The sequence below is a fragment of the Malaclemys terrapin genome, chromosome 8, assembly GCF_027887155.1.
Source record: "Malaclemys terrapin pileata isolate rMalTer1 chromosome 8, rMalTer1.hap1, whole genome shotgun sequence".
Lineage (NCBI taxonomy): Eukaryota > Metazoa > Chordata > Testudines > Emydidae > Malaclemys > Malaclemys terrapin.
In genome coordinates, this window is record NC_071512.1 from 82,022,261 (window position 1) to 82,033,102 (window position 10,842).

Here is a 10,842-nt window from a genome sequence, read left to right on the forward strand (position 1 = left end):
TGGGAAGGAGACTTCCTCCATGCTGTATTAATTTTTAAAGCATTGATTAAAGGGGCAGGGAACCTGATTTACTCTTTGCTTGTAAACAATCTAGTAAATTAGCACTGTGAAAGTTACTTTTACTATGACTATTTAAAATACACTTATGATCATAGAATAAATTATGATAAGAAAGACAGACTGGGACTCCAGGAACGGAGGGGGGAGAGAGAGAGAGAGAGAGTCAACTGGATATTTAAAATCTTCATATTGGTTTTCCTTATATTTCCTTGCAGTTAGATAAGAGAGCAAACATACTCAGAGATTCTATACAAACTTAAAAAGAAGGCAAAAATCCCAAATTCCCCTTCTTAATAAGAATCTTCCACAACGCTGTAGAAGATGAAAAATATCTGACAGTGAAGAAATCATCTGGCGGTTTTGTTGTTAAAATTCATTCTTGCTAGGATGTAGATGGCAATTTGAAAGTGGCACAGATTTAGGCCAATCCATTGCCAGTCTACCTGCATAATACCCATAATTATCTCTTAGATCATTAATAGCAACAAAACAAAAGTCCTAATTCACACAACCTGCTTTCTCATCCCCCTCCAAACTATCTGTTCTCTGGCTCTAAATATTCATTAACTTGCCAACAAAGGGCTGCATTTCCCCCTCAATTCCCTATTTTCCTGTAGTTTGATTATCATTCCTTAATTGCATTAGGATAGAATCTGTTACTTACCTTAGCACACAGTTTTGAGATTTTAACTTTGGTTGCCTTGCCCTACCATGCCTTTACGAATGTTAATGTCCCAAGCCACACATGCCATTACATGTGCCAGGATCAAAAACTGCTGTTCCTGAATTGGACAAAGTGGTCACTGTAGAGGAGCATGAGGCACTCTCTCTTCCCTGAGGTCCCCTGCTGGCTGAGTGTGGTGCTGCTGCTAAGCAGGTGTGTGTAGTGAGCTGGCTAAAAGCCAGTGGCTGCAGAGAGGTCAGTGGTTTTGTAAGGCACTTCTCAAGTAGAAAACATGTGAAGAATACAGTAGTGTAATTTGCACAAATCTGGCATTCAACTGGTGTGCATAATGTGTGCAAACGTATACACCAAGGCCCTGATCCAGTAAAGTTAATTAGATGCTTAGGATGCTCCCATGTTTAAAGTTAAGTATGTGCTTATAATGTGTTGCTGGGTCAGGGCCCAAGATCGTCTACTCTGATTTACACTCTGTGCAGCTACTTCAATGGAGTGACAGATGGTGTAAATCAGGGCAGAAGGGAAGAGGTGTTGAAGGAACAGCAATGAACAGGCAGGAGGAAATCACATTCTGGGGTGCAATCTAGACCAGTGAGGGGTTGTGTCACCACCTGCCCTGCAACCCGGGTGTCTCACAATGCTTTGCTGCTGTTGCTCCCAACTAGGGTGACCGCCTTTTCAAAAGGCAAAAGTGGGACACATGCAGGAACCCCGCCCCTGCTCCCCCTCTTCCTTCTGAGACCCCGCACCCTGGCTAGGCCGGGAGTCAGAGCCAGACTGTGGTAAGAGCTGTCCAGGGAGCCCGGGCCACTGTGGGGAGCCCCCAGATCCTCTACCTGCTCTGGGTGGGGGGCTGGGGTGACCAAGAGCAAGCTCCCGGCCTGTATCCCCGTTCCCCGGGGTGCACCCCAGGGAAGGTGGAGGGTCCGGGACACACCACAGAGGCCTGGGCTCCCTGAGCAGCTCTTACTACTGCCCGGCTCCTGGCTTTGCCAGGAGGCAGGGCCTTGTGAGGGGAGAGGCCTCGTGGTGAGGGGAGGCTAAGGCCCACCTCAGTTAACTGCTCCCCTCCTCCCTGGAAGAGGCTGGTGCCACCCCTGAGCCTCAGGTGGCTTATTACAAGATTATTATGATGGCATGACTGGTGTGAATACAAGTGTGCGTTCAGTCACAGAGGAAGATAAAGGAAAGGGACTCCAGCTATATCTTACACCTGTTTTATTGGTGTTGGAAGGATTAAGCACAAGGGAGTGTCTTGTCCCCCTGTTCCTTCTCACCTTTTCCTGAGACAATAGTTGCGGTTTCTCTTTTTTCCCCCATCCATTTTCTCTCTCATTTCTCTTCCCTGTCTATTCTCCTCTTTTGGTCTTTCATCTTGTCTATTCATTTTTACATTTGTAGTCTTGGTAGCCATTTTACTCATTGCTGAGTTCTCTTCGACCCCTGCTCACTCCTTCCTCCCTGGTAGCTCTGATCCTGTCCACCCCCTTTTCCCACTCACCACATGTGAAAGTGGATGTGTTTCCTGCTGTGTTACATGCTCAGTGTGTGTGGCGGGAGAAGGGAGTGAATATGGAGTCCTGCAGTTTTCCCACTCATTGTTCTCTTCCTCTGCACTGCACCTGCCTTAGCTAGTTTGATGCCATGATTGAAGGTTGTTGAGGTAAGAACTGCTCCTAGCTCCTGAAAAACTAAACAGCAATTGCTAATTTCTTTTGACAAAATGCACCTTCAAGTATCTTCCATTTACCTTAGAGACAGACCTTCACTTGTCAAGAACACATTCCCCAAAGAGTGTCAAACCATTAACAAGAAGGTTCAGAATGGGTGATACCTGTAAAGAAACATAGATTGAGCTAAGAATGGTTTTTAGACCTGTTGACCATAATTCCAATTTAGAACTTGCTGCAGTAAATGTTTTATTATAGGCTTTACAGAAAGGACGAGAGCCCACGATTGTCTTTGTTCATCCACTCCACCAGAGGGCCCTTTTTCCTGCACGTGATGTTTTGATATCTAAATACCGAAATCCTGAAAGACTTCAATGAAGGGCCCTATTCTTCCCTGGTGAAGCGTCATTCTGTGTTGGCTCTTGGGGTACCCAGGACGGTGGGTCACCTTGTTACCCCTGCCTCCAGTGAGAGGGAGACCTGCTTGTGCTTAACTGGGTGTCAGCTCCCTGACACGACCGGCCTGTTAGCCACCCAAGCACTCTCATCTGGGCTATGCCAACCCTTACTGTGCCTTGCAGATTAATAATAGATATACCATAGTCCCTGAGCCCCTTCAAAAGGTTCCTCCGTAGTCAGGGGTGAAAGTAACTTAAAAGACTTACCAGGACTCCAGAGTCCTGAGCAGGGGGCAGGGCCTCAACCAGAAGAGGCGGGGCCTTTAAATCACCCCTGGAGCTACCAGCTGCAGAGGCGTCTGGGAGCCCCAGGGCTAGGGGGTGATTTAAAGGGCCCGGGACTCCAGCTGCCGCTACAGAAGCAGCGCTTCAGGCCCTTTACATTGCTGACGGAGCACCAGGGGCTCCCGGCTGCTGCCACTACCCCAGGCTCAGGGCTCTGGAGGAGATTTAAAGGGCTCAGGGCTCCGCTGCGGTAGTGGCAGCTGAGAGCACCTGGCCCTTTAAACCACCGCTGGAGCCCCGCTGCCGCTACCCCAGGGTTCTGGCAGCGGGGCTCGGGCGGCAATTTAAAGGGCCCGGGGTTCCAACCACCACCACCATCCCGGGCCCTTTAATTTGCCACATGAGCCCTGCTGCCGGAGCCCCCGGGGTAGTGGTGGCAGTCGGGGGCTCTGGCAGTGATTTAAAGAGCCCTTTAAATCGCCGCCTGAGCCGCCTCCGCCACCCAGGCTCTGGCAGCGGGGCTTTGGTGGCAATTTAAAGGGCCAAGGGCTCCAGCTGCTGCTGGGAGCCCCAGGCTCTTTAAATCGCCGGCCTGGGGAAGCTAGTCCGGTCCAGCACGGCATAACGGCTCTTGCCGGTACATCGTACCGTACCGGCTTACTTTCACCTCTGCCTGTAGTATTCATACCCATACCATTGAACAATCTCAGAAATACCAGGTCTGCTGTCCCCCAGGGAACAGCGTACACACCAGCTTGCATGATTCAACTCAGGGTCAGCACCAGGCTTAATTCCACAGCACTGAGATAGATTTGTAATTAAAACAACAAAAGGTTTATCATCAAAAGTTCAAGATTCAAGAGGTACTGAGTAAGGACAATGGAAACAAAAGGTTACATATAAAACAATATTGTAACATTTATCTAAAGACAAAACTGAACTATTAGGTTAACTTCCTGTCTAATGAGGTCTTATCTCATCCAAAGTCTTCTGCAGCGTCTTCAACCAAGGCTAGCTGTGTTCCTGTTTTCATGAATGTAAACACACCGACAATTTACTTCCTAGGTGCAGGACCAGGGGATGTCTTTCTTGCCTTCCATTTATATTCCCCAAGTCCACAATCTGTACTCAGAGACAGTATAGGGTTGCCAACTTTCTAGTTGCACAAAACCGAACACCCTAGTCCCACCCCTTCCCAGAGGCCCCTTAGGAAGCTAATCACATATCTGTGGCTTCTGTATACACTCTCACCTCTGCTGTTCCTCATGATGAAATAGATGATCTCAAGAAGGCCCCGCTGTGTCTAACTGAGCAAGTTAATCAGCCACTCCGGCTGAATACTCTAGTGGGAAAGCCCGACAATTCAAAAGGAGGGATGCCCGTGAGCACCAATGACAGTGGTTGGTATTATCACCCGTAGTTCAAGAGACTCTGTTAAAACTACTTATAGAAGTGACATCTTCTGCTACAAGTGTGGGGAGGATCATCACATGAAACGAGACTGTGAAGTGGAAGAGGATTTGCGGAAACCCACCCACAAGCTCATCCAAGCCAAAAAGAATTTGGGAAACTTCAGAGAAGTCCAGTGAAGGAACGAACTGGTGCTTCAAGGCAGATACACTCCACGAAGTGCAACCAACAGCTTGCTAATACCTGGAGGGATTTGCCCCAAGGACTGGTTGGTCTGGCTCCCATTGTTCCTGTTCAAGTAGTAGGTCACCATTCTATACAAGCCATTTTACAACACCTACCTTTGTCACTTGCCCATCCAACCCTTAGATAATTTGGAAAGATAGGGGTTGAATAATCAAAAATACCCATATAAGTGGCACTTGTGCAGATTTAGATTGAGTTCCTGAGAAGCTGGACACTTTAGTCCTGGTGTGCCCAGACCCCTGCGTCCAGAGTAATGTTGCAATTGTGGTTGGAACCAACACTAGTCTGGTCCGGTGATTTTTCAAGTATGCAAAGAAACCATGGGGGAATGATGCATCAATAGTCTGCCTATCCATCCAACATCCATGAGCCTATAAATGCTTCCAAGGAGAATCTCCCTCTATTTCTGATAAGGATGCTAATAGAAATAGCAACACAGAGAAGAAATGTCCACATACCATCCAACGGTAGCCGACAAGTGACTGGGATCCCTAAGGTTCCTATTCTGCCTACTGATCAGTTGTTGTTACTGGATACATCAGAGTAAACATCCCCACCTGGAGGAATTGTGGTCAGACCTAGGTGTGAGTGACTACAGTAGTGTCTCCTAGGAGAATCATGGTTACTTTTAGAAATGTATCTGCTCACAAAATGATCCTTCAGCATGGGACAGTGATTACCCAGTTGTTCCTAGTTGATGTACTACCTCAGATGAATGCTGCAGCTGTCAAGAGCACTCTACTGACTTGGCACCCAACTGTTCTTATTAGGGGATTCTCCAAAATCAGAACATAAGAACGGCTGTACTGGGTCAGACCAAAGGTCCATCTAGCCCAGTATCCTGTCTACCGACAGTGGCCAATGCTAGGTGCCCCAGAGGGAGTGAACCTAACAGGCAATGATCAAGTGATCTCTCTCCTGCCATCCATCTCCATCCTCTGACAAACAGAGGCCAGGGACACCATTCCTTACCCATCCCGGCTAATAGCCATTAATGGACTTAACCTCCATGAATTTATCCAGTTCTCTTTTAAACGCTGTTATAGTCCTAGCCTTCACAACCTCCTCAGGCAAGGAGTTCCACAAGTTGACTGTGCGCCGTGTGTAGAAGAACTTCCTTTTATTTGTTTTAAACCTGCTGCCTATTAATTTCATTTGGTGACCCCTAGTTCTTGTATTATGGGAATAAGTAAATCACTTTTCCTTATCCACTTTCTCCACATCACTCAATTTTATATACCTCTATCATATACCTTCTTAGTCTCCTCATTTCCAAGCTGAAAAGTCCTAGCCTCTTTAATCTCTCCTCATATGGGATCCTCTCCAAACCCCTAATCATTTTAGTTGCCCTTCTCTGAACCTTTTCTAGTGCCAGTATATCTTTTTTGAGATGAGGAGACCACATCTGTACGCAGTATTCAAGATGTGGGCGTACCATTGATTTATATAAGGGCAATAATATATTCTCCATCTTATTCTCTATCCCCTTTTTAATGATTCCTAACATTCTGTTTGCTTTTTTGACCGCCTTTGCACACTGCGTGGACATTTTCAGAGCACTATCCACGATGACTCCAAGATCTTTTTCCTGATTTGTTATTGCTAAATTAGCCCCCATCATATTGTATGTATAGTTGGGGTTATTTTTTCCAATGTGCATTACTTTACATTTATCCACATTACATTTCATTTGCCATTTTATTGCCCAATCACTTAGTTTTGTGAGATCTTTTTGAAGTTCTTCACAGTCTGCTTTGGTCTTAACTATCTTGAGCAGTTTAGTATCATCTGCAAACTTTGCCACCTCACTTTTTACCCCTTTCTCCAAATCACTGTTGAATAAGTTGAATAGGATTGGTCCTAGGACTGACCCTTGGGGAACACAACTAGTTACCCCTCTCCATTCTGAGAATTTACCATTAATTCCTACCCTTTGTTCCCCGTCTTTTAACCAGTTCTCAATTCACGAAAGGATCTTCCCTCTTATCCCATGACAACTTAATTTGCATAAGAGCCTTTGGTGAGGGACCTTGTCAAAGGCTTTCTGGAAATCTAAATACACTATGTCCACTGGATCCCTCTTGTTCACATGTTTGTTGACCCCTTCAAAGAACTCTAATAGATTAGTAAGACATGATTTCCCTTTAGAGAAACCATGTTGACTTTTGCCCAACAATTTATGTTCTTCTACGTGTCTGACAATTTTAGTCTTTACTATTGTTTCGACTAATTTGCCCGGTACCATCATTAGACTTACCGGGCTGTAATTTCCGGGATCACCTCTAGATCTAGATCACCTTTTTAAATATTGGTGTTACATTAGCTATCTTGCAGTCATTGGGTACAGAAGCCGATTTAAAGGACCGGTTACAAACCCTAGTTTATAGTTCCGCAATTGCACATTTGAGTTCTTTCAGAACTCTTGGGTGAATGCCACCTGGTCCCGGTGACTTGTTAATGTTAAGTTTATCAATTAATTCCAAAACCTCCTCTCGTGACACTTCAATCCGTGACACTTCCTCAGATTTGTACCTACAAAAGTTTGGGAATCTCCCCAACATCCTCAGCCGTGAAGACTGAAGCAAAGAATTCGTTTAGTTTCTCCACAATGACTTTATCGTCTTTAAGCGCTCCTTTTCTATATCTATCATCGAGGGGCCCCACTGGTTGTTTAGCAGGCTTCCTGCTACTGATGTACTTAAAAAACATTTTATTACCTTTTGAGTTTTTGGCTAGCCATTCTTCAAACTCCTCTTTGGCTTTTCTTATTACATTTTTACACTTAATTTGGCAGTGTTTATGCTCCTTTCTATTTACCTTGCTAGGATTTGACTTCCACTTTTTAAAGGAAGTCTTTTTATCTCTTACTGCTTCTTTTACATGGTTGTTTAGCCACGGTGGCTCTTTTTTTAGTTTTTTTACCATGTTTCTTAATTTGGGGTATACATTTAAGTTGGGCCTCTATTATGGTGTCTTTAAAAAGCCTCCATGCAGCTTGCAGGGATTTCACTTTAGTCACTGTACCTTTTAATTTCTGTTTAACTAACCCCCCTCATTTTTGCATAGTTCCCCTTTTTGAAATTAAATTTGAAATTGAAATTAATCCTGAGGGATGGAAACAGCGCCTCTGTAGGAAAATGTTAGAGCATGCTGATGTCTTCTCCCGACATGAGTGGGATGTGGGCCATGTAAAAAGTACTCAGCATGAGATCTAACTGACTCTTGACCTTTTCTAGAAAGATTCCCTTGCCTGGTCCCAGCCAATGTGGAAGATGTTTGGAGACACCTACATGACTTGATAGCCACTGGAATAATTTCAGAGTCATGAAGTCCATATACCTGCCCAATTGTTGTGGTGAGGAAGAAGAATGAGTCTCTCAGAATGTGTGTAGACTATAGAGCTATGAGGAACCTTGGTCTCCCTAGAAAACAAACTTGCAAACCATTGGAGTTCACAGTTCTACATTGTGGAAAATCAAATGCCTGGGCTACTTGTCTACCAATTAAAGCCTGAAAAGAATGGCGGCCCATTAAAGACTTTACATTGAAACCATTTACTTCCTCTGGGGCAACACATCAGAATGGATGCTCCATCAGATATCAAGCCTATCCCTGTACCCAGATCATCTTGCCAGAGGAGATCCCTGACTTCCAAGAGTTCCTCTTCCAATTCTATAAGTGGTGCTATTCTTGTGCCAGCCTCTGCTACCTAAATGGACATATTTGGTCCCCCCTCATGGAGGAGGTATACCCTGACTATATACCTATGTATCATGGACACTCAGATATGTCTTCTGGGTCTATTGTACCATCACTTGAATCAGATCAACCTGAAAGCACAACTAGAATGCCCCCTTTAAACTCTGAAGCTCTTCCATTCTTCCCTGTGGGAGAAGGCCTTAGGGAGTGTGTAGATATCTGCAGCAATCCCCCTGGGACTTCTAGTGTAGGGAAAGAGGTTGCTACATATGTTGCTCCTTCTGAAATGGGTAATTCTGTGATGGGCGCTGCATCTGAAGGAGCTTTATTAATACCTCCTGTACAGGAGGAAGTTGGAATGACACATCCCGTAAGGAGGTCCCGGTCAGAGATCAGGCCTCCTCAGTGGTTAATGTATGTTGTGGCTGGAGTCAGTAGTGAGATGTCCATCCCCACAGTACATCGTGGAGTGGTTGTTCTGAAAGATTTTAGAACACCTGTGGAGTCCAAACCAGGACGTGTATCCTCTAAGGATGGGCTCAAGTGTTTTTCATAGTGGTGCTCACCGCAGGCTAAATGCCTAAAACTGTGCTTATTCTAGTGGGCCTATACTTTATCCTGCATTGAATGTTACCCTGGATAGCAGTAGGAATGTATGTATGTATTATATTGTGAATTATTCTTGGTTTTTCTTCTTTATTCTTGTTCCTTAATGGGGACATTAAGGATTTTTCTGGTGTGGGGGAGAATGTAGGTACCCTTTACTAGAGGGGCCTCTGAACTTAATTGGGAGTGTTCCAGTTGAGAAGATCCTGAGTGTTGCAATCCAGCCTTGGAGACTACAACTCCCATGATGCCTTGGGGAAGAGAGACACTTCCACTTCCAGGGAGTGAGAGAGAGCACACAGTGGGCTCCATTTTGGGAGAGGAGCTGAGATTGTTTAAGAACATAAGAACGGCCATACTGGGTCAGACCAAAGGCCCATCTAGCCCAGTATTCTGTCTTCCAACAGTGGCCAATACCAGGTGCCCCAGAGGGAATGAACAGAACAGGTAATCATCAAGTGATCCATCCCCTGTTGCCCATTCCCAGATTCTGGCAAACAGAGGCTAGGGACACCATTCCTGCCCATCCTGGCTCATAGCCAGTGATGGACCAATCCTCCATGAATTTATCTAGTTCTTTTTTGAACACTGTTGTAGTCTTGGCCTTCACAACATCCTCTGGCAAGGAGTTCCACAGGTTGCAGGGCCGCCCAGAGGATTCAGGGGGCCTGGGGCAAAGCTGGGAGCTTGTACTCACCGGGCGGCGCTCCGAGTCTGCGGCGGTGGCAGAGGCATTTCGGTGGCGGGTGGCCCTTCAGTCGCTCTGCGTCTTCAGCAGCACTGAAGGGCCCCCGCCGCCAAAATGCTGCCGAAGACCCGGAGGCTACATCTACACTACAGGGGGGAGTCGATTTAAGTTACGCAAATTCAGCTACGTGAATAGCGTAGCTGAATTCGACGTATCGCAGCCAACTTACCCCGCTGTGAGGACGGCGGCAAAATCGACCTCTGCGGCTTCCTGTCGACGGCGCTTACTCCCACCTCCGCTGGTGGAGTAAGAGCGTCGATTCGGGGATCGATTGTCGCGTCCCGACGGGACCCGATAAATCGATCCCCGAGAGGTCGATTTCTACCCGCCGATTCAGGCGGGTAGTGTAGACCTAGCCTAAGTGACTGAAGGGCCCCCCCGCCGCCAAAGTGCCGCCGAAGACCCGGACCGCTGCCGGGTGAGGAAAGGGGTTCTCAGCCAGGGCTCACAGGGCCCCTGCAGGGCCCGGGGCAAATTGCCCCACTTGCGGCTCCCCCCTCCCGGGCAGCCCTGACAGGTTGACTGTGTGTTGTGTGAAGAAATACTTCCTTTTGTTTTAAACCTGCTGCCTATTAATTTAATTTGGTGACCCCTAGTTCTTGTGTTATGAGAAGGAGTAAATAACGCTTCCTTATTTACTTTCTCTACACCAGTCATGATTTTATAGACCCCTATCATATCCCCCCTTAGTTGTTTCTTTTCCAAGCTGAAAAGTCCCAGTCTTATTAATCTCTCCTGCTACAACAGCCATTCCACATCCCTAATAATTTTTGTTGACCTTTTCTGAACCTTTTCCATATCTTTTTTGAGATGGGGCGACCACATCTGCACACAGTATTCAAGATGTGGGCGTACCATGGATTTATATAGAGACAATATGATATTTTCTGTCTTATTATCTATCCCTTTCTTAATGATTCCCAACATTCTGTTTGCTTTTTTGTCTGCCGCTGCACATTGAATGGGTGTTTTCAGAGAACTATCCACAATGACGCCAAGCTCTCTTTCTTGAGAGGTAACAGCTAATCTAGACCCCAT